Source organism: Dipodomys merriami, unplaced genomic scaffold (genome assembly GCF_024711535.1).
Source record: "Dipodomys merriami isolate MVZ:Mamm:240054 unplaced genomic scaffold, mDipMer1.0.p SCAF_10, whole genome shotgun sequence".
In the NCBI taxonomy this organism is placed as follows: domain Eukaryota; kingdom Metazoa; phylum Chordata; class Mammalia; order Rodentia; family Heteromyidae; genus Dipodomys; species Dipodomys merriami.
Window position 1 is genome coordinate 1,573,678 of NW_027202271.1, and position 21,028 is coordinate 1,594,705.

Genomic DNA, 21,028 nt, shown 5'->3' on the forward strand with positions numbered 1-21,028 from the left:
GGACTTTCCTGCCTGGGCTGGCTTTAAATCACAATCCTCACATCTCAGCCTCCTGAGTAGCTAGGATTATAGGCGTGAGCCACCAACTAGTGCCTGGTAAGTTTTCAGAAATTTTGATGATTTAGAAAAGGCTGGTTCGATGAAGGATTATTCAAGATCCTATCCTTTAGGACCTCTTCAATTCATGATTGATTAGCTGATCAGTTAATTGAAGACATAGTGATGTCAATCATATTGATTGACTTAGATCTCTTTGAGCTCAGTTGTGTTTTAGGTGGTTGCTAGAGGTAAAATGCCTTCAGAACAATAGAAACAACAGCTGGAGGCTCTCTCTTTAGGAGGAAGAAGACAAAAGTAAGAAGGCAAATTATAAATGATAGTAACATTAATTATTAGGTGCTACATTGGAAGTTCAGACCATACTGATGGTAGCTGGCAGGAGAATGGATGCTTTGGAGGAAAAGAAAACAGAAAACCTAAACAAAGAAAATCCTCCAGCTCTTTCCTGTTGTTTACATATACCAGTGACTGACACAGAATAGCTGATCAGGAGGCTGAGATCTAAGGATCATGATTCAAAACCAGCCCAGGCAGAAAAGTTCATGAGATTCTTATAGAAGTGGAGGTGTGGAAGAGCACCAGCCTTGAGTGAAAAAGGCAAGAAAGAGTGTGAGGCCCTGAGTCCAAACTCCAAAAAATAATTAAATAAGTTCTGAACATGCTAAAATGAATTTGTATTTCCAAATACTACTACAATGAGTAAATTACATTGATGCAGATGTGCTATTCAAATGCAAATTCATACGATGCTCTGAGAAAGTTCATGGAGAGGAGCATTTGGGATATGCTGCATGTGAACGCACCCAGAGGTTTCAGGAAGTGCCAGGTCCTGAGCGAATCTGATGGATCCCCGTCATGTTAGAGTTCCCTTACACAAGAGGGGATGAAGACTTGTGCAGAGCTTAACAGACTCCTGTCATCACCACAGCCCAGTAGTAGGAGCTGAGAGATAGCAGCTCAAAGCAGAGCAACATGGGTGCATATGCTGGTGAGACATATCCAGTATCAATAGCTAATAGGCTTCAGAAATCCCTTCTGATTTCAAAATGTGGTCCACACAACTTGTTTTGAGAAATACACAGAAATCAAGAAACAACTCAAAGGTAGGAAAATTTGAGTCATTCCTGGCACCGATTCTGTTCTCAGAAGTCTGGAAGCTGACTTGAAAAGGGAGGGGGGAGGAAAAGAAGCCACAGAATGTACAAATCGCTGACTTCAACACAGCTCAGATACTGAACCAGATTATAGAAAATTCCTTGTGGCAAGATATGTATGTAATGAGTTGTGAGTTTTTGCCCCTTGAGACGGTTTTTCTTGAAACGCTAGTAAGCACTGGACACCAAAACGATTTTTTTCTAAATTGTTTTCAATTTTTTGTATGTATTCCAAATCTTTCAAAAATGTAAATGCCTGGACTCTATAAAAACATTAAATATTTAGTGATTCGACTTGTAAGTATATAGTTTTGTCTTAGTCTTAAAATTTCATGTAAGAATTTTCCAGGCAAACTCATAGTTTTGTGACATCTTTTAAAAAGTTAAAAATAACCATCAAGATTTTGTCTTTTTTTATACTTTCCTCTTTTTTCTCATAAACAAGGGGGAAACATCTTTCATACTGTACCAAATTAAAACTTGCACACTACTGACGAGTATAGGAAATGAGATGACTAACAAGTCTGAAATTTTAGAAAACTCTGGTCCACCTGTCTAAGCAATCTTGATAACCAGCCACAGCCACTGAGATACAAATCTGTTCACTTTCAGACAAACAAAACCCTCCCAACAACATGCCTTGATGGTTCTACTGAATATAAATTCTCTGCAGCAGGGGACAGTGGCTCACACCTGTAATCCTAACTTCTCAAAAAACTGAGAACTAAGGACCACAGCTCAAAGGCAGGAGAGTCTCCAATTGACCATCAAAAAGCAGGCTATTCCTGGGGCTTAAACCCAGGGCATGGTGCTATCCCTTTGGTGTTCAAGGCCAGCTCTCTACCACTTGAGCCACAGCACCACTTCCAGCTTTTGTTTTTCAGTAGCTAATTGAAGATAAGGATCACTCCAACTTTCTGGCCTGGGCTGGCTTAGAACTGCCATCTTCAGTTCTCAGCCTCCTTAGTAGCTGAGATCACTGGTACTTGGCTAATTTCTCTTTTTATTTTCTCTATATGATTGATGATTCTATGGCTTTCAATATTTCCCATAAAGTGAAGACCACCAGGTTTGTGTGTCTACCCACCTTCTCTCTTCTTCCTTCCAGAGTTCTGTACACAGTGACCTACTGGGTGTTCCTACCAGAACCCTATACACAATGACCTACTGGGTGTTCCCTGTGGCACTTGGCACATCAGAACAGCACTCCCATCTCACTCCACCCTGCCATCCAGAGGTCTTTCCCTAGTGTCTGTGTTAGACTGCAGGATCACCTCTGATCTACTCAACGCTACTCCTGATTCCATTTGCCATTACCCATCTAATAGCCGCTTCCCTCTCCTAAGTCTTTCAATCTACTTTTTTTTAATGTATTATGTGTTGCCAGGCCTGGGCCTAGGTGCTGTCTCTTAGCTTTTTTCACTCAATGTTGGCAATCTGCCACTTCCAACTTTTGGCTGGTCAATTAATTGGAAATAAGGGTCTCAGGGACTTTCTTGTATGGGCTGGCTTTGAACCTCAAACCTCAGATCTCAGCCTCCTGAGTAGCTGGGATTACAGGTATGAGCCACCGATGCCTAGTTCAGCTTGGATTTTTAAGAGCATCCATGATTTTCTTTCTTATTTTTATTTTTTGTTTTGTGCTAGTTCTGGGGCTTGAACTAAGCTTGAGCACTATCCCTGAGCTTTTATTTCCACGCCCCCCCCCCCCCCAGTCTACTGCTTTACCACTTGAGCCACAGCTCCACTTCTGTTTTCTGGTGGTTAATTGGAGATAAAAGTCTTACGATTTTCCTGCCTGGGCTGGCTTTAACCACATACCATCCTCAGATCTCAGCCTCCAGAATAGCTAAGACTACAGGAATGAGCCACGGGTGCCTAGCTCATTTGACTTTTGAAATATATCTCACACAAATGATGCCAATGATGTTTCTTAGCGCTAAGCTCCAGGTATTACCTCTTGGCAAGTAGATTTATGCTGAGTGATGCCCACCCTAGGCAGGATTGAAGTTGGGGCAACAATGTGGGAAAATCACTTTCCTGAGCCAAATTCCATTTAATGGATATTTTTTAACTTGTTGTTGAAAGATTGGCATTCCATAGCTCAAGGAAATCAACACATCTTCAACACAGTGATTTAACATGCAGTCCCATGACCTAACAGAACATACCTGGCTAAAATGTCAAGAAATCAAAATATTACTAGCTAATAGAATGTAACAGTGGAGAGTCTTCCAGATTCTTCCAGAAGACTAATCTTAATCTTTTCCCACTCTGTAATTCCCTAAGGGAAGTCAATCAGTCCAAATAATGCCTTGATGGAATTTGGGGCATTATGGTTTTACAGTTTCACAGAGGAAAGCAAGGAGAGCTGAATGAGGTCGTTTCTAAATTTTCTTCGAAATTGAATGAATTTTATTTGGTCATGAATTTAATTCAGTCACAGAGCATACGCCATGCTCCAGCCAGGCACTGGTGGCTCATGCCTGTAATGCCAGCTACTCAGCTGGCTGAGATCTGAGGATTATGGGTTTGAATTCAACACAGGGAGACACATCTTTGAGACTGTTATCTCCAGTGATCCAGCAGAAGGAGAGCTATGGCTCAAGCAGAGCAACAGACCTTGAGCAAAAAAACAAGTGGCCCTGAGTTCAAGTCCCAGTACCAGTACATACACACATGCACACATAAACAGACACAGGTCACAAGCTCCTTCCTCAGGCTTTACTTGTTGATGGAAGTTGTTATATCCACAAATGACAGACCAAAAGTCATTGTCTATTATATAACTTACAAATGTATGGCTAAGTACTATTCCCATTGCAAAACTTAGAAATTTGTACTCATTCCTAATTTATTGTACTTTTTGCAACATGAAGCCAGGCTGTCATCATTTGCCAGTTTAATATATATTCTAATCTCCCCGGTGCCTCAGTTTTCTCAATTTGATAAAGAAATTAGAATTTACTTCATAAAATTGTTTGAATGTAGCCAGGAGCTGGTGGCTTATGCCTATAATCCCAGCTACTCAAGATGTTGAGACCTGAAGATCATAGTTTGAGGTCAGTTTGGACAGGAAAGTCTATGAGACTTATCTCCAATTAACCATCAAAAGGCTAGAAATAGAGCTGTGCCTCAAATGGTAGAGAAAAAGCCTTGAGAGGAAAAAGCTAAGGGCTAGCATTCCAGTCTCTGAGTTCAAGTCCCAGTACCGGCACAATTTTTTTTTTTTAATTTCTGTGAGTGTAATACATTTAAAGCAATTAAACCCTTGATCGCTGGTGGCTCACACCCTAATCCTAACTACTGAAGAAGCGAAGATCTGAGGATCACAGTTCAAAGCAATCCTGGGCAGGAAACTCTATGAGACTCTTACCTCTAATTAACCACCCAGAAAAGCCAGAAGTAGAGCTGTGGCTCAAGTGGTAGAGTGCTAGCCTTAAGCAAAAAAAGCTCAGGAACAGTGCCCAGGTCTGAGTTCAAGCCCCAGGATCGGTACAAAAATACTACTACATAATAATAATAATAATTTAAAGCCTACATTTAAAAGTGCATGGTCCATATTTATGTAAAAAAAATTGCTGTAGTTAGCACCTTTGTTTTTAAATTAGTCATTTTTTGTGGAGATTTTTTTTTTGCACTTAATAGGGACTTTTTTCACTTTTAAATTTCAAAAGAAAAATGCTGATTCACTTGTTCTAATAGTATTTCTTCTGTCCATCCATGTCTTAATTTGTTCCAAGAACATTTAGGAAAGCCAGGTGCTGGTGGCTTATACCTGTAATCCTAATTACTCAGGAGGCTGAAATCTGAGGATCACAGTTCAAAGCCAGCCCGGGCATGAAAGTCTATGAAAATCTTATCTCCAATTAACCACCAAAAGACCAGAAATGCACTCTAGAGTGGAGTAGAGTAGCTAGTAGAGTGCTAGTCTTGCACAAAAAAGCTAAGGGACAGTACACACACACACACACACACACACACACACACACACACACACACACACACACACAATATCCATCATCTTTCTGCCAGATGTCCCATTTAGCAGAACTATAAGGCTATATTACATAACCCTCTCCCCACCCCTATGTCTGGTAGACATACTTGGAGAATTCTCAGCTGCCCTTTTTTTATTTCATGGTTAATCTAAAATGTGTTCAAGTGTGAGCCTCTAGCTGGAGGCCCCACATGATTAATTCAGGTAGCTGAGAGCAAGTCCATGTCTCTGGTGTAGACCAGCCTCTCCGTCTCTTCTTCCTCCCCTCCCCGTCTGCTGAGCGCCGTCTACTTGGACGAGTGGTGACACAGAGGAATCCGAAGCCAACCGCAGCCGAGTGAAGTCAGATGGGAGCCTGGCCTGATGTGGACAGCAGCCACCAGGGCGCAGCCCTCACAGCAGTGAAGAGCCCGCTGCCCCGTGCATGCAATTTCTCAACCTTGCCCAGCCGTTGCCAGTTAGTTTAAACTTGAGTGTGATTTGCAATATTATTTTATTGAACTTTTTTTTTGGTCAATTTGAGTATGGTTCTGAATGTAATATTAAATTCCTCTTCTGGCTCTGTCGATTGCAAAATTACACATTCTGTCTCCACATCAAATCCTAGGGTTAGAGAAGTACAGCTCTACCTTGACCCCCCCAAATCCTCAAGTTGGTGATCTGAGCTCTCTGTAGCAGATGGCGTTTTAGACTATCCTAAATGATATCCAAACAAGATAAATTGGACGATTAAAAGACTTTTACACAAAAGTTCGTGTATTATTTCTTCTAAATTCTACAACCTTTTCTCTTTGGATCAAGACAATTCAAAATGACTAGACCAGAAAATATAATCGCACCTCTATAATGAGGAGGAAACTAGATATGGTCAATTCTGTTAACAATTTTGTTCTACATTCTTTGAGTCTATTTTGTGTATCAGGTTTGGGGTTGGTCAGATTCTTTAATCCATTTGAGATCTAGTATTGGAAAAGTCCAAGAAATGCTATTCTAAAGACCCCACAGAGATGGAAGTGGATGTGTGGCTCAAGTGGTGGCGTGCCAACCTTGAGTGAAAAAGTTAAGGGACAGCAGCCAGGTCCTGAGTTCAAGCACCAGTATTTGCACGTTAAAAACCTCTCAAGAGAATTGACCAAAATCTGACAATGACAATATAAGTTAGGATGACCAGAAATCACAATGAGTGACACTTTAAGCTTTGGTCTAACATAAATTCAAATTACACTATACCATAATGTTTGTCTACAAGAAAAAAAATGTAAATGGTCAAGGAAGGCAAAACTACTTTTTTGTGCTTTTGGTGTCTGTCCTGGGGCTTGAACTCAGGACCTGGGCATTGTCCCTGAGCTTTTCAGCTCAAGACTAGCATTCTACCACTTTAAGTCACATTGCCACTTCCAGTTTTCTGGGGCTTCACTGGAGATAAGGGTCTCATAGACTTCCCCTCCCAGTCTGGCTTCTAACTATGATCCTCAGGTCTTAGCTTCCTGAGTAGCTGGGCTTACAGGCGTGAATGGCCAGTGCCTGGCTGTACATATTCTTTTTAATCCAAGGTTAAGTTAATAGTATCCTGTTTTGCAGTTTAAAATTTTGAGTCACAGAGAAGTTCCATTACATTAGCAAATGTCAATGGCAGAGCTAACCCTATTCCGGTTTCTCCAAATACAGTGTTTTTTTCCACCTCATGTGTATTGTATTTTCTTTTGTTTTAATCCTTCCAACTCTTTTTTTGGGGGGTGGGGAGTCTATCTGAGGATTCCATATTTGTACACATGAGTTTGAATGGATACACCTGGCCTTGGGCACCATATTTGTATTTAGGTGCCTTACCAAGCTCTTTTTCTTTGAAATAATTACAGATTTTTGGGATTTTGTGCCAATCTTGGGGCTTGGAATCAGGGACTGGGGGCTGTCCCTGAGCTTCTTTTGCTCAAGGCTAGCGCTCTACCACTTGAGCCACAGTGCCACTAACCGCTTTTTTTTGTTGTTGTTGTTGTTTTGGTGATTAATTGGAGATAAGAATCTCACCAACTTTCCTGCCTGGGCTGACTTTGAACCACTATCCTCAGATCTCAGCCTCCTGAGTACCTAGGATTACAAGCATGAGCCATTGGCACCAGCAGTGCTATGTTTGAATGATAAGGGCTTTTAGGATGGGCGATTTGTTTGGGTCTTTTCCTCCTCTACCTTCTCACAAGCAGGATTGTAATCACTTACATCCAGAGTGAGTGTTCCTTAGGAAAAGTAAGATGTTAAGTGACAATGGCTACATTTGTTTGCCAGCTGAGTGGCATCCTGCAGGATCACAGATGTGAGGTTTGCTGGCTCTGACTATGAATACTTCCAGGTATAAAAAGCTGAAAAACAAACAAAAAAATGGAAAGCAAAACTCCCAAGGTATTTGGAGGCAATTTACAAAGGGAAAACCAATATGATCGACAGAAAAGTCCTAATTTTTGTGTGTCATCTACAGGTTGCATAATCCTATAGATTATTTATAGAAACAGAAATTGGGCTGTGGCCTGGTGGCTCACGCCTGTAATCCTACTTAATACGAAGAGATCTAAGGATGGTGGTTCAAAACCAGCATGGGCAGGAAAGTCTGTGAGACTCTTATCTCCAATTAATCAGCAAAACACTAGAAGTGGAATTGTGACTCAAGTGGTAGGATGCCAGACTGGAGCAGGGGAAAAAAAGAAAAAGAAAAAGCAAGCAAGAGTTCTCAGGACTGGAACAAAAAGCCATAAAAACAGAAACCAGGAAAAAGACTCAACACTGAAATAGGTTATTAATTTTTTTTAAAAAATCCTTAGTACCTAGTACTTGGCTGATGGCTACTAGTATGATGGCTACATTTGTTTATTGGTGCGCAGGTAATGTGCAGATACAATGGAGGCATCCCTTCTATTATGTGAGAAGAAAATAGATTCTTTTTAAGGCAAGTGTACCTTTCTCATAATTCAAATTTAAGGCAAGTGTACCTTTCTCATAAACAATTTAAACAGACGGCTCTAACTCATGTTGTATTTCACCTCCTCATGTTATATTTAAGAAGGAAGAAACAAGCCAGGCACTAGTGGCTCACACCTGTAATCCTAGCTACTTCAGAAGCTGAGATCTGAGGATCCAGTTCAAAGCCAGCCAGGGCAGGAAAGTTTTGTAAGACTCTTATTTCCAATTAACCAGCAAAACAAACAAACAAAAAACATGGAAATAGAGATGTGGCTCAAATGATAGAGCACCAGCCTTGAATGAAAAATTCAAGGGACACATAAAGCCCTGTGTTCAAGCCCTAGTACTGGTGAAAACATGCATATGTGTATACATACACACACACACACACACACAGAGGAAGGGATGGATTTGTTCATCCTGGCTGCTGGTCCTTGCTAGCTGCCCCTAGGCTGTGGTGCTGGTCCCTGCTCTTCCTCCTTTAACTTTCCACAGAAGGAGGGGAGAGGCTGTCTTTGATCATTCTGTCATTAACCTATTTATTGCCATGTTACAAGATTATGTTTTTATAAAAAGAGTGTAGCCAACAACCCAAAACATTAGGAGAAACAAAAGATGGATATGGGAGAGGCTTTGCCTGTCCATTGTATTTCTATAGTAAATTAAAACAATAAACGAAAACTTTTATCTTCCCCAAGTAGTATCCTGTAACTGCTGAAATTCCCTGCGTGCGCATGCGTTCGTGTGTGGCACGTGTGTGTGTGCGTGTGTGTGGGTACTGTTTGCATTCTCCCCACCTCTGGTTGATCCTCAGCTCCACCCAGACCTGAGCTCCTCCCTGCCTTAGAGTTCCCGCCCTATAGCTGGCCCCTCCCGATCTCTGCCCAGACCCACCTGAGCCCTTACCTGCTACTATGCCCAGAGCTGCCCACCGGGATGGGGGCAGACACCATATTGCTCCCTCTCCGGGGGAGCTCGGGCCCCCTAGTAAACCATGTGTGCCTGCCTGCCGGCCTGCCTGCCTCCGCGTGGCCCCGGGGGTGGTCGTGAGGGATCCTAACGGGCACGGAGGCTGGAACCGGCCTGTGGTCTCGATGTGGCGTTTTCGCTCCAGGCTGGCACTGTACCACGTGAGCCACACCCCCACTTCGAGCTGTGCTGGTTCATTGGGGATGAGAACCTCCTCCACTTCCTGGCCTGGGGTCTCCAGTCGGTGATCCTCCAAGCTCAGCCTTGAGAGCAGCTTTGATTCAGGCGTTGGCCCCTTTCCTGGTGGCAGAGTGCAGCGTGGTGAGCGCTCGGTGCTCGGTGCTCGGTGCGCGCGTCTCCAGCGCCACCGAGGCCCTTGCCGGTCTGGCGCGGCCCCCCACCCCCAGGCTGGGCGTCCTCACCCCCCGCACTGCCATAGCTTCGCCCCAGGTGGCCGCAGGCCACCTGCCCAGAAGAGACACACCCGCAGCGATGCAGCCTTCCACCGGTGCCGCGCTGCGGGCTCCGGAGCCTCCCGCGCCCACCCATCGCCGCGCACACCCGGGTGCACACCTGTGTGCACTCCCGCGCAGCCGCGTTAGCCTTGGGTGTGTCCACTGCCACGTTAGCACGGGCGTGCGCACACTAGTGCTGCAGTTATGAACACGCGTGTACACACCAGTGCTGCTATGCTAGGCACACTGGTGCTGCTGTTAGGCACAGCCATGTGCACACCAGTGCTGCTGCCTTAGCTAACGCATGTGTGCACACCAGTGCTGCTGGCAGGCACGCGTGCGTGCACACCGATGCTGCTGTTAGGCATGAGTGTGTGCACACCAGTGCTGCTGCCTTCGATGCGCGCGTGCACACCGATGCTGCAAGTGTTAGGCATGGGCGTGTGCACACTACTGCCCTGGAACTCCTGGCTTCTAAGCAGTCTTACCAAGGCTGCCAGGCTTCTGGAAGCCCCCGGTTCGGAACGCTTGTGTCTTCCTGATGTCTAAAACCCCCTCCCCAGAATGCCCCCCATCCTCTACAGCCTTCGAGAACATGGGCTAGATCTGGCTGTGAACACCCAGCTACTGGAAGATCCCCCCCCCCCCCCCCGTTTACACAATGGCTAGCAAGTCTCTGGTGGTTTCTTAGAGTTTTATCCAGTGAGCGTGTGCACACACACGAGTGTGCAAGCACAATGAGTTAACCTTGACCAGCTCGGCACAGGCTCTCACAACACCACCCACATGTTTGGGTGGATGGTACCAGTTATCTGCACGGTGAATGTGGCTAAAGTAGATTTGCAAATTAACCTGACGACAGGCTTGCTTCTGAAGCCCGTTTCATTTAGATGAGTTTGTATATTTAACATGGGATCATTTTTATAAAAACCCAAATTTGCAGGTTCTCCTCAACAGAAGAAGATCTAGCCACAGGACAGGGACAGGCCAAAGCATCACGCTTCTTAGTATTGCCCTTTTGGACAGAGAATTCTTTTTTTGTGAGAAAGTCGTGCTATATATTTTATTGTGTTGGTATTGAGGCTTGAACTCAGAGTGTCATGCTCTTGCTTAGCTTTTTGCTCAAGGCTGGTGCTCTACCACTTTAGCCACAGCTCCACTTCTGGCTTACTGCTGGTTAATTGGAGATAAGGGTCCCCATGGACTTTTTAGCCTGGGTTGGTTTTGAACCTTGATCCTCAGATCTCAGCCTCCTGAATAGCTGGGATTACAGGTGTGAGCCACCATGCCTGGTTTGCTTTCCACTGCTATGCATAGTAGGTGAGAGGTTCCCAGTGTGGCCTCAGACAGGTGGCAGATGCCCACCTTACGGGTGAACATGCTCGGGGCGCTCACTCAGTGAAGGACACCATCTAATGCCCCGTCTCCGTCTTCCCCAGCCGCCATCTGCTCTGAAGCAGTGCACAAAACATGCATCATAAACAAATGCTCGAAACCCTTCTCCCTTGGCCAGCTCCTGGGAATGCGACCCCACACAGTAGTTAAATAGTACTGTTTATACACCAAGAATGCGTTTCACCAACTCAGGCTTCACCTTCTCTGCTAAAGAGTTTTAGGATGGTAATAAATAATTTTCCCATGAGCTCTTTTCATTTTTTGAAGTCATAAATTCTTCTGGTGTTTGGAAAGAATTTGTATTAGGCTGGAGACGACCAGGAATCCCCCAAATGTTGGATTTTGTTTTGCCACTGTCACTGTCTCATTATAGGGCCAAAAACAGAACCATAGTTTTGTCGATTGTCAATGGCCACATGGGTGACAGCCCTTGGAGCTGGCTTGCCGAGGGCCACACCCCAAGGCGCCAGTGAGAATTCTGCGGAGAGTCATGTATGGAAATAGTCCGATGGCTTACAATGATGAGTGTGGATATGTGTGTGTACATATAAGCATACATGTACCTGTATATGTGTATGTATATATAAACTATAGTTGTGTATAAACTACTCATGTATATTTGTGTGTTTATATGTATGTACACGTGTATGTGTGCATATATGCACATACGTATATACATATATGTATTACATTGTATATGCATGTGTGTATATGCATGTATCTAGTATATGCTATTGGTGTATATGTGTGCATGTACTGTATGCTATAGGGGTATATGATATATACTGTGTGCATGCACATGTATATTGTGTATGTGTATACCATGCATGTATGCACATGTGTAATACATGTATATGCATGTATATAGTATATAGTGTATGCATGTATATACACCATCTTTTTTCCTGAGTTACAGTTGGGCTTGTGGTGACTTATGCCTTTCAAAAGGGAGGGCTTGGGCTCTCTCTCCTTTCCCACTGGCTGGAACATGGATGTGAGGCAAGTGTCAGGATAGACGGCTGACCTGTGAGGTGAGAGCTGGGTGTTGATGGGAAGTGGGAGTGGAGCCTGGCTGTTCACTGCAGAGCAGTCCTAGCTCTACACTCAGGAAACAGACTCTTGTCTCCTTTCAGCCCCAATCATTCTGGCACCTGTTATAATAGCAAACCTCCCCAATCATCCTGGCACCCGTTATAATAGCAAACCTGCAAATTATTTTTATACTTTCATGTAAATAAGCATCTGACTTTCAAAAGAAAGAAAGAGGTGCCTAAAACTGCTTTTGGAGCTGGGCACCAGTGACTCACACTTGTAACCCAAATACTCAGAAGACTAAGAACTGCAGATCACAGTTCAAAGCCAGCCCAGGCACGAATGTCTGTGAGACTCTTACCTCCAATTAACCATGAGAAAACCAAAAGTGGTGCTGTGGCTCAAAGTAGCGGAGTACTAGCCTTGAGCAAAAGAACTTAGGGACAGTGACCAGGCCTTGAGTTCAAGCCCCAGGATCAGCACAAGAAAAAAAAAAGAAAGAAAGAAAAATAGCTCAGGCAGAACTTCTCATCTACACCAGTGAGCCATAACTCAATACCAACCATCACTAAGGTGATCTCTAGTGCGTGAGGATCCCAGTAAATAGGAAGCAGCAGTAATGGACCTACCTCCCCTTCCTGCCTATGCATGGCATTAATTAGAGAAAGTAACTGAGGAGATGGCACTGTGCTTGTGAATGTAAAAGCTCTTGTGCTCAGAGTATCCTGGAATTAACTCTCTTTCTATATGTCCTGACACATTTCCTCTATTTTTTTTTTACATTTAGTTACCAATTGTCAAATACTATTTTGGCAGGGGGGAGGGGGTCCGGTCGTGGGGCCTGAACTCTGGGCCTGGGCGCTGTCCCTCAGCTCTTCAGCTCAAGGCTAGCGCTCTACCACTTGAGCCACAGCGCCACTTCCAGCTTTTTTCTTTTTGCTTGTGTGGTGCTGAGGAATCGAACCCAGGGTCTCAGAGGCATGCAAGGCAAGCACTCTACCACTGAGCCACCTTCCCAGCCCCTGTCAAATACTATTGATCTAGAACATTCTGATTTCTCATTCACTCTGCTCTTCTGCAGTGGATTATTTATTACCTGTGTTGGCTAGACTATAGATATTTCAGCCATGTTAGATAACATTTGTTCAAATTGAAGAGAAATGGAAATGCTACCAATAATGAGTACCTGCAAGACCTGGATGCTCTCCTTTTTTGCTGGTCTGCAAGAAGGAATTCATGATACAGAGGGAGAAGTAAGCAAAGATTTATTGAAGAAGAAGACAAGCAGAGCTCCTTTGAGTCAGGGTTGCAAGGTGGGCAGGGGGGGCATCAACTGGGGCACAGTGTTCAGGGTTAAGGCGAGTCTATAAGAGATCATTGGACAGCCTGCAGGTCACAGCACTCTCCAGAGATAATGAGAATTTCCACACAGCATGCATGAGTACTCCATGGATGGAACCCATTCTGATTGGATGCCCATCACACACACACCTCTGAGGTCCAATCAGTACATTTGTTCCCTTGCAAGTCTTCCAGGGACAATAAGCTATGAGGAGATGTCCAAGGGTCTGCACACAGCACTGCTCAGGGCCTTGGTGGTGATATGTCCAGGGGTCGGCACATGGGACTGCTCAGGACCAAAGTGATGAGATGTCTAGAGGTGTGCTCATGGGACGGCTCAAGGCCATGGTGAGGGATGCAGAGCCTTGATGAGAGGGAGCCTTTGCCCTGATTGCCTGGTTAGGCTCTGTAAAAAAAAAAACTCACGGAAGAGGTAGGCCAAGACAGTAATGGGACAGTAGGGAAACACCACAGCTCTCTCCCACCACAGAGAGTTCATGTTTCAATGCTCAGTTTCCCCAACAGACAGACCACAGCGAAAAGATGAACACCCAGAGAAAAACAGGAGGTGGGAGAAAAAAAAAAGGAAAAATTTCAGAATGGAAAAGCGCAGACCCTTCCCCCACTGCTGGCCGCACAACTCCGCGCCACACTGCGGCCCAGCCCGGCTCAGGGCTGCTGGAGACCCAGAACCACAGTGGGTCGTCTGCAGAACGCCAGCACAGAAGACTCCCAAGGTGCCAGTGCAGGACTCTGTGATTGTAAACAGAGACACCTCGGAGCTCAGAACCTGCACAAAGACTTTCCCCCACCCATCACGGAGGCCCCCCCCCGCACCATCCCACCAAAGCCCCCCCCAGCCCCACGGCTGTGGGAGAACCCCAGAACTACAGGGGTCTGTCCACAGAACGCCAGTGCAGAAGACTCCCAAGGTGCTGGTGCTGACCCAAAGAGTGCAAACAGAGAAGGAAACCTCAGCGCTCAGAACCTGGGGGAAGACCTCTCCCCCACCCCGAAAAAGCCACCCAGTCCCCCAGAACCACAGCAGCCCATAGGAGGCCAGCGCAAAAAATGCCCATGGTGCCCACCCAGACAGCATTGACAGAGGCAGAGACGGTGTGAAACAGATCCGGAGCCACCGCCACCACCCGGCCCAGCCCACAATCACCTCAACAGAAGGCAGAACATGGTAGCAACCAGCGACCTACAGTACACAGAAACAGCGCCCTGCTGCAGCACTGCTGGACAGCTCCCAACCAGTTCCAGGATAAGTGAGTACCTCCCAGGGGACAGCCTTCCCCCAACCAAGGGAGACCAGTGCTGGCGGTAACCCCCAGAGCTCAACCAGGACCCCTCCCCCTAAAGCCTGGACTACAGGTCCCACTAAAACTGGGAACTGTACAAATGCCCCACCAGCCCATGGAGCACTCCCAGAGGGTCAGGCTTGAGCAAGAGCACCTCTGGGAGGGAGCTTATAATGCTCAAGCTGGGAACACCATCCACAGGACACATCAGCCAACGGCAGAGGAAAGCTGAATTGTGTACCCTGGGTGGGAAACACAGCAGCAGAGTTCCTACCTGAACCCAACCAGTATGCCCCAGGCTTGGGACCGGAAGCCAGGTGCTGGGTTGCCTGAGCTGCATAACCCACCTGTCCTGATTCAAGTCAGAAGCTGAGCACACATCTCAGCAGAAAGAAGAAAGCAGGGAACTGTACCCCTGGGAATGGCACCCATGACAACAAAAGACCTGTGTGTTAGGGCAGGAGAACCAGAAGCCTAAATCCCACCAGAGCTGGACCTGTGTATCCTGGGCTGGGGATTGGACAGCTCAGGCCGCCAGCACCCGATTATAGTCAGGAACTCATAGCAGACTCCAGCAACTGGGAGAATACTCCCAGCCCACCCAGTCTTGCCAAGAGCACCCCTAGAAGGGAACACAAGCAGTCTAGGCTGCTTAGTCCATGGTGGAAGGCAGGAACTGCCTGTTATCTCCAGCAGACAGCTGAGAGTCCTACATGGGTCAGACTAGCAGCTGGAGGTCGGCCTTTCCCCCAACAGAACCGAGACCAGGTAAAAGCACTGGAGCCAACCAGGGCCAAGAGCAAGCTTCATCAGTTGATCCAGGAACTAACCCAGAACCAAGCAAAGACAGCCATTTATTGACCAAAACAATCAGAGTTTGGGATTAGTCTCCAATAATCCCTGAATCCCCATGAAAAACATCACAATGAAAAATTACAAGATTCATCAATAGCCAAGATAACAAGCCACCCCCAAAGGACGGCAAGCCACTAAGAGAAGAGCCCCTGTGAAAGCAAACCAGGAATGGAAGACAAACGATATATCCAAGAGATGTTAGTGGCAGTGACTCAAGAATTAAAGTGAGAAATAGATCAGAAAGTTAAAGAACAAAGAAATGAATTATCAAAAGAGATCCAGGATTTCAAAGAGGAGATGCATTCACAAAAAGATTCAGTACCCACCTTGCTAAGAGATGAGATTAATACTCTGAGAACCAACATAGAAGTCATAAATGGTTCAATTCCTCTATGCAAACCACAATGGAAGCCATAGTTAACAGAGTGAATGAAATGGAAATAGAATATCAGGTATGGAAGACAAAATGCAGTAACTGGAAAACAAAGTCACAGATATGGGAAAAACACCTAAACTATGCTAAAGGGAAGTCCAAGAAGAAGCAGACAAGCCAAGAAATTTAATCTTTGTATAATTGGGGTGGATGAAAGTGAGGAATTCCTGAAAAAAGGAATGCAACACCTCTTCAATAAGATTATTACTGAAAATTTCCCCAATCTTAAAAGAGAAAATCTTACCTACAAAACATAAGCATACAGAACACCTAAACAAGCAAGATCCCAGGAGGAACACTTCTGGGCACATTATAGTAAAAATGGTAGATCTGCATAATAAAGAAACAATTTTGCACACAGCAAAAACAAAGAAGGAGCTATATTTTAATGGGGAAAAAAATCAGGATCACTGCAGATCTCTCCACACAGACGCTGAATGCAAGGAAAGCCTGGGAAAGTACCTCCAAGCCCTGAGAACCAGTAACTGCCAACTCAGACTCAGCAAAGCTAGCTTTCACATTCAGTTCACATTCACATTTAATAGTAAAGAAAGACTAAATGAATTCATAAACAATAAGCCAGCACTTCAAGTATATAAACAGGGGGATTACAACCTGAAGAAAACAAATCAAGATCAAGGATCCACATCAGATAGATATCACTAGAAGTCCAACTTAGTAAGCACAGGGGGAAAGGAAAGAAGAAAAACAGGAGAGCAGGGAAATGACAGGAAACACAATGCACCTCTCTATAATAACCATAAATATTAACAGACTTAAGTCACCAATCAAAAGAAAAGGAACTGCAGATTGAATCAGAAAACAAGATCCATCAATTTCTTGCCTTCAAGAGACCCATCTCACAGCCAAAGATAAAAACAAACTTGAGTGAAGGGATGGAGGAAGATCTACCATGCAAATGCTCCCAGCAAGAAGGCAGGGTTGCCATCCTGATATTTGACAAAATAAATTTTTCATTAAAATCAATACAAAAATACAAGGAAGGACACTACATATTAATACAGGGAACAATCTAAGAAGAAGATATTACAATTATCAACTTATACTCCCCAAACATTGGTGCACCCAAATATGTTAAGCAAATACTTTTGGACTTACAGAATAAAATAGATCCAAATACAATAATACTAGGAAACTTTAATACTCCACTCTCACCAAAGGACAGGTCTACTAACCAGAGCATGGGTAAAGAAGACTCCGAATTAAATGATGCCATATCTTAAGTGGAATTAATTGACATCTACTGAGTTTTCTACCCTACAATAACCCAGTACACATACTTATCAGCAGCCCATGGAACTTTCTCCAAAACAGACCATATCATAGTTCATACAAGGAATTTAAATACAAGAGGATTGACATAATCCCCTGTATTCTATCCGACTACAGTGGAACCAAGCTAGTTTTCAATAACAAAGCATACCGTAGAAATTACTCAAATACATGGAAATTGAACAGCACACTTCTGAGTAACACCTGGGTCACAAAAGAAATTAAAGAAGAAATTTAAAAGTTCCTACAATTCAATGAAAATGAATACACATCACAGAGAAATCTGTGGGACACAGCAAAAACAGTCTTGAGGGGCAAATTTATTGCTCTCAGTGCACACATCAAAAAAATAGACAGACCAAGTAAGTAATTTCATGTTGCAACTAAAACTGCTAGAAAAACATGAGAATAATTGAACCTAAAGTTACTAAATGCAGTGAGATAATCAAAATAACAGCTGAAATTAATGAGCTAGAGACTAAGAAAACTAAAAAGAAAAGTAATAAAACAAAAAGCTGGTTTAAAGAAAATCAACAAAATTGATAGACCTCTGGCAAGATTAACTAAAAAAAGAAGAGAGGAGACCCAAATCATAAAATCAGGGATGCCATGGGAAAAATTCCAACAAATACCCAAGACAAACAATTATAAAGAACTATTTCCAGAATCTATACTCACAAAAGAAGGAAAACCTAGCAGAAATGGATAAATTTTTTACAGAAATACAAGTTGCCCAAACTGAACCAAGGAGAAATAAATCAATTAAATAAGCCAATAGCTTACAATGAGATACAAGAACAATCAGAAGTCTTCCAACAAGGAAAAGCCCAGGACCAGATGGATTCACTACAGAATTCTTTTTTTTTTTCTTTTTGTCAGTTGTGGGGCCTGAACTCTGGGCCTGGGCACTGTCTCTCAGCTCTTCAGCTCAAGGCTAGCACTCTACCACTTGAGCCACAGTTCTACTCTCGGCTTTTTCTGTTTATGTGGTGCTGAGGAATCAAACCCAGAGCCTCATGCATGTAAGGAAAGCACTCTACCACTGAGCCACCTTCCCAGCCCTGCACTATGGAATTCTATAAGACCTTTAAAGAGGAACTAATACCCATATTCCTCAAACTCCTCTGAGAAATAGAAACAGAGGGAACAATCCCAAACTCATTCTATGAAGCCAATATCACACTCATCCACAAACCAGGCAAAGACCCAACCAAAAAAAAAAAAAAAAAAAAACACTACAGACTAATTTCCTTGATGAACACAGATGCTAAGCTCTTCAATAAAATTTTAGCCAACAGAATCCAGAAACATATTAAAAAAATGATCAAGTAGGCTTCATCCCAGAGATGCAGGGATGGTTTAACATACATAAACCAATTAATGTAATCCATCACATCAATAGATCCAAGGTCAAGAACCACATGGTCATCTCCATTGACATAGAAAGAGCTTTTGATAAGATACAACATTCATTCATGTTAAAAGCTCTGGAGAAAATAGGAATAGGAGAAACATTCCTTAAATATATGCTATATATGACATACCAATAGCTAATATTATACTTAATGGGGAAAAACTACAGCCAATTCTCCTAAAGTCAGGAACAAAGCAAGGATGCCCACTGTCTCCACTCCTCTTCAATATAGTTCTGGAACCCTTAGCCAGAGCAATAAGGCAAGAAAAAGACATTAAAGTGATCTGCATAGGGAAAGAAGAAGTTAAACTATCCCTTTTTGCAGATGACATATTATACCTCAATGATCCCCAAAATTCTACCCCAAACTCTTAGAAGTTATAAACCACTTTGGCAAAGTAGCAAGATACAAAATTAATCCACAAAAATCAGTTGCCTTTCTGTACACCAACAATGTACACGCAGAAAGGGAAATCAAGGAAACAACCCCATTCACAATAACCTCAAAAAAATAAAATATTTAAGAATTAACCCTAATGAAAGATGTAAAGGAACTATTTAATGAAAACTATAAAAACTAAAGAAATTACAGAGGACACCAGGAAATGGCAAGACTTTCTATGTTCTTGGATAGGCAGACAATACAGTGAAAATGACCATACTGCCAAAATTGTATACAAATTCAGTGCAATTCCCATTAAAAGCCCAATGATGTCCTTTACTGAAATAGAGAAAACAGTCCAACAATTCATATGGAACAACAAAAGACCTAGAATAGCCAAAACAATTCTAGAAGAAGAAGAAAAAACACAGAAGGAATCTCGATGCCAGACTTCAAACTCTACTACAGAGCCATAATAACAAAGACAGCTTGGTACTGGCACAAAAACAGACCCGAAGACCAATGGAACAGAATAGAAGATCCAGAAATAAATCCACAGGCCTACAGCCAGCTGATATTCAACAAAGGAGCCAAAGACATACAATGGAAGAAGCACAGCCTCTTCAACTATTGGTGCTTAGAAAACAGGCCAGCCACATGCAGAAAACTAAAAAGTGGACCCCAGCCTGTCACCATGTACCAACATCAACTCAAAATGGATTAAAGACCTTAACAGCAAACCTGAATCTCTGAAACTACTGCAGGACAGAGTAGGAGAGACGCTTGAACTTATAGGCACAGGAAGGAACTTCCTGAACAGAGTCCCAGGGTCACAACAAATTGGAGAGACTTAACAAATAGAGCTATCTTAAAATAAAAAGTTTCTGCACAGCTAAAGGTATAGCAACCCAGCTAGAAAGACAACCAACTAACTGGGAAAAAATATTTACCAGCAATATATCAGACAAGGGGTTAATATCCAGTATATACAGGGAACTCAAGAAACTAATTCCTCCCAAACACAACAAACCAATTACTAAATGGGCAAGGGAACTAAAGAGAGACTTCTCAGAAGAAGAGATAAAAATGGCAAAGAAACACATGAGGAAATGTTCATCATCCCTGGCTATAAAGGAAATGCAAATAAAGACAACCCTGAGATACCACTTTACCCTTGTCAGAATGGCCCACATCCTAAATTCAGCCAATGACAAATGCTGGAGGGGATGCAGAGAAAGAAGAACCCTATTACACTGCTGGTGGGAATGTACATGAATACAACCACTTTGGAAAGCATCTGGAGGTACCTCAGAAAGCTAAATATAGACCTCCCCTACAACCCAGCCATACCAGTCCTAGGCATCCACCCTGAGCAACAGGGACCAGGAAACAAGGACACATGCACCTCCATGTTTATTGCAGCACTGTTCACAATAGCCAAGCTATAGAAACAACCCAGATGCCCCACTACAGATGAATGGATCCAAAAATTGTGGATGGAACTAGAAAAAAATCATTTTGAGTGAGGTAAGCCAAGAGTAAAGAGACAAATGGCACATGGTCTCCCTGATAAGTGGATGTTAAATCCAAAACATAAATAGATACAACAAGGTAAACAGGACTTGAGAAACAAAGGACCTCCATCATCTTGTCATATTACTAAATGACCCCATGCTGCTGACCACATATCTGGTATATATGCGCACATCTGAGGGAAACTAGGAGGACGACACAGAATCAGAGGAAAATGGGAAAACATACAACAGAGGAATCCATCTGGACATTGATGGAAACGAACTAAGCAACTCAAGGGCAGCGATGGGAGGGAGGGAATGAGAGGGAAAGAGGGAACAGCTGACGCTAGGAAAGAAATGTACCTATCACCCGATGAGGAAGAAATGGCGGTATTGTCAAAGCTCATAGAATTCACAAACTTTATAGACCACAATAATGACAATTTGAGGAAGTGGCGCTGTAGCTCAAGTGGTA